Below are 4,524 nucleotides of genomic sequence, written 5' to 3'. Positions count from 1 at the left end.
TGTTAATGTTGTTGCACTTGTGGCAACTGCTGACGAGAGAGCGCTCGTCAGCAGTAATTTGAATGAGTCAACGATATAAGGCGCGTTGGTAGCGTCCGATTCCGTGTCGGCTTTGTGGCGTAGTGGGAAGCGCACCATGTACATTGCGTTCTGCCCGCAGGGTCGAGGGATCGAAACCGGGCGCCGGATATTTCTTTTTATATAGTAGGGAGGGGTGCGGTGCGGACTACGGACGCCAACGCGGGTGACATCGTGAGTTACTGAAATGCTCTACATTTAAAATTGTCATCTGCACCGCCTACGGGAGCGGCACTCGAATATTCGCCGCAGTGCTAAGCCGAACACATCTGTAGGCGGACCTGTAGGCAGACCGGCCGGCTGCTCCCAGCGCGCGTCTTGCCACCCACCGTCTCGAGCGTCGCGCGTCGTTCTTTAGCCGCGGTAGCATTTGCACTCGCAGCGCCTGCGTCACATCCACGGTCGCTTTTTAATTAAGCGCCTCACGAGATCAGTACGTGGGGGCATTCGCAGAAACTGCCGTCGATGCGGATTCGACAGTGCTTCGGCGGCTCTGCTCTGTGATATCCCTCCGACGGTCACGTGGTCAGCTTTGTTCACACAAAATCCATCGTTTCGCGGCACTCGCTGAAACCGAAACTGCGACTGGCCGCATTGAAAATGCCTCTAATTAAACAACCGTGGCACGCTGAAGCAAATGAGGTTTCTACAGGTTATAAGTAGGTCACTAGCTACTTATCGCACCACAAAAAAAAAAAATTTTGTGTCAGTGCCCCTTTAAAATAACGTTTTTCAGCACCAGCTGTGTTAATTGCTTCAAGTCGGGCCCCACTACGTCTGGGTCATGTGCTGGTTCATTCAGCCTGGTAAACAAGTAGAAGCTGAAGTACTGATAGAGGCCAAGATAGAGTACCAAGTACCAAGATAGAGGCCATTTTAGTGGAGCCACCGGTCTTCTGCTAGATGCATCATTTTGGCCTGCTTTTTTGGCGGGCAGATCGAAGCCACGTGGCAGCTGACCGAAATGCAGAAATCTCCAATCCCAGCATGCCAAGAGAGGTGGCCGCGTGTACAGTTAGGCCGGAGCTGTGCCGTTTTGGAGACATATCCAGTTTGCGACAGCCCCAAAGCACAGGCCACAGGTAGAATGGCTGTCTTCTCCATTTTAAGTGTTAGTCCAGCGTATTGACACAACTTCTGCGTGTCCGTCGAGGCTTGTTGGAAGCACACAGTTTGGCGATGCAGATTTGGGTAGACGGTCCACACTGTAATGTCCGCGTAGACTATGAAGGGCAGGTCCGGTATGGGGCCAAGATGTCAGGCATGTGGCAGCATTAAACTAAATAGGAGGGGCGAAACAACCAACCTACGACGCACTCCGCGAACTGGTGTTAAGTGGCCATAGCTTGCCCCAGCGATTCATATCGAAAAGGATCCTGTGGTAAGAAAAGTACGACTGAATGAAAGAGCAAACCTTGTCTGGTACAAGAAGGCTTTGGAAAATTTCCAAGATGGCACTGTGGTGAAGTTACCTAGGCCTTCTGAATGTCCATGGCAAGCACCATCCACACTGAGTGTGACCAATTCCCAAGTACCACCATTGACGACATATGGTCAAACCAACGCCTTGGTCAAACCTATCCTCTATGTTAGACGAGGTTTAAACCCCAACCCAATCTGGGACGAGTGGTACCACAGGACTGTGTCCAACCACCATTGAAGGCAGGCTACCAGCATGCGCTTCAAGCGTTTGCACAGAGTGCATGTCAAGGCAATTGGGTGCAAATCGAGGAGATGGCTGAGAAGCTTGCCTGGCTTCGGTAGAGGCATGATAGCGTGAAGCCATGACTCTGGTATGTGATCAGCAAGTCAAACCTCATAGATGGAGTCCAGGAGATGACTAAGCACTGGTCCATCGAGGTTCTCATAAACTTCATATGTAACACTGTGCAAAGTTTTGCGTGGTCAATCGCTGCTAGGAACTCAGCCACGAGGAAAGCTGATTTAATTCAATGGACCGCGTCGTTGGAAGAGTAACCAACATGCCATGACAGAGGAAACGGGCTGGAGAGCCCGCTTGTTGCAAGCACGGTCAATCTTCTCTTCGCCATCACCCTCAGCAATGCTTACGGTGTTTGCGACGCGACTTTTACCAAAGACGGTATCTGAAAATGCCATTAGCCTCGTTCATCGGTTGGCTGTGCGCCTACACCAGACGAGATTGTGCAGCGCAGCAAGTCAGCTGCCACAAGGAATCGACACTCCGACGAGGTCCACAAGTATGCTGCAGTGGCCACAAGGTACCAAGATGGAAACACGCTGCCTGCAGCAAAAACGGGAATGGTAGCCTGCTGTGACGTACAACCTCCTGGAAATGTGGCCAGCAAAATTGTGTGCTGTGCAGGCAGATCGCACGATCTGAAAGTGTTTACAAGCTGTCGAACACAGTTCACCAAAATGGTTGACGCTCGTCAAATTCGTGGCAAGGGCCGACACCCTCTGCAGGAGGCAACGTTATCAACAAAGGAGGAGGAATTAGTCCTGCTGATTGTGGACTGCCTGCAGGCTTTTTGTCTTTTCAAGTGTACCTTGGGATTAAGCATATAAACATTCAGAAAACATAAACTACTGCAACAGATAGCCTGTTTCAGTGATGGAAACCAGCAGGAAGCTCCTGTTCCTGGGAAAATCACAAAATTTGCACACATTTTTGTCCATTGTGCAGAACCCCTACCAAGCCCGAACGGCCAGATTCATTTTAACCTTTCTAACCCTGGATAATCCAACCCTGGTTGCTGAAACATCTAATGGAGTAAAGAGCGCAGCACAGTCGCACCACCCAACACAGATGCAACACTTCTCAGCGAGAAGTATTGGGCAGTAGTAATACAGGGACCTTCTACCATTATTGACAATCTATAGTCTATTTCACAAGCTGTGTGCAGCAGGTGATTCTAGTTGCACAGGGGTGGGACATTTCCTTCTCAAGCACCCACGGCTACTGTCACTTTCTTCAGCTGGCCTCCATATAATGCCATGGTAAAACATGCTCCGGTTGACAGCAGTGTACCACCAAGTGTGGCACACAGCTTGCGAGCTGTAAAGCCTAATGGACATATGCTGTCCATAATTAGTTTTTTTTGTTTAAACTAACTACAACAATAATATTCAACATTTAATTTGTGCTGGTGTTGTACTTTGAGAAATACAAGTTACCAAAACAGCTACGTTTGCAAGGAAGGTTCGTCCCAGATCAGCAGCACAACACCCGCTTCTTGTCTGGGGAAGTGGTTTAACTTCTAGCAGCACAAGTTTCACCCATCGTCGACAACATGCAACCTTAAAGTTGGCGGCTTTTGGTGTTTTCCACCCCGAAATTCTACCAGAAACTCCAAGCACTCACAACCCCGTCTTTCGGCTGCTGGCTACCCTGCCTGCCCATTGAGTGAATGCACTTGCCCAGACCACATACATGGCACAGAAAGCAAATTTGCAACTCCAGCCGACTTCACAAGCTGTGTGCTACACTGTTCTGAACAATAATTAACCGACATCAGCATGTGTAACACCTCGACATTCTACAGTGGCGAACTTTGAAAAGTGGTAATAGGTTGGGGTCTTTCAATACCACCTGCCGAGTGGAGCCACAGAAAAGTCCTTCCATGGCCCAACACTTTGAGTTTACTGCACACGAGTTACATGCACTGACGCAGGTGGATTTCTTTAGCAGTGTAGTACCCAGTGCTGCAAACAACTTGTGAAATGAACTGTAGGTCAGAGAAAACACGCCGGTCAGGTCCCGCCAGGCCTTTTTTTTTCGGGGGGAAGCTCCAATCGGTGCTACACTGACGCTGTCCAAACTATCCAACACAAGAACGAGCATGCCAAGAGAGGAGTTGCGAAGCCCTCCACAAGTGAAGGTCCGGGTCGCTTTGAGGCGTCCACTGGTTGTTATCAGTGAAGACGTACGGGGTTTATTGCGCACAGCAGATGTCGCACATTGAGGGGATCCCCCCCGAGTTGTACGTGCATTCCAATGGCGCACAGGCTCCTTCATGCCATCGCCAGAAGACCTTTCGCCATCGCAAATGCTGGTGCAAAGAGCAGAGAGTGACGCGCGTGCTACCGGCAGTACCCACAGCTCGTTAGCCAATGCCAGACTACATCCTCTCTGTACAGCTGCACCGAAGAGGCCTTTCACAGCCTGCACGGTGATAAAGTACACTGCGAAATTTCGAATACAAGCGTCGCCACGCCGCGAGTCACGACTGTCGTGGCCCAACACATCCCACCACTGCTATCTCGCACGAAATTCGCTCTTCAGGCAGTGTTATCCATCACACGACCCGCTGCCGTCGGCCAAGAACGAACTCGCCCCTTTCTTTTTCAAAAGTCTGAAGTGTACTTTGGGAGCCACAGACAGTAAACAAAGCTACCGTTTGCATAGGCACCGTTTCCCCCGACACATTTTTCAACCCCCACGAGTTACAACACTACTGCTCTAGT

This window comes from Haemaphysalis longicornis, unplaced genomic scaffold (assembly GCF_048455015.1).
Source record: "Haemaphysalis longicornis isolate Haplotype H1 unplaced genomic scaffold, Haemaphysalis longicornis Haplotype H1 scaffold_6, whole genome shotgun sequence".
In the NCBI taxonomy this organism is placed as follows: domain Eukaryota; kingdom Metazoa; phylum Arthropoda; class Arachnida; order Ixodida; family Ixodidae; genus Haemaphysalis; species Haemaphysalis longicornis.
This window is presented reverse-complemented; position numbering follows the sequence as displayed.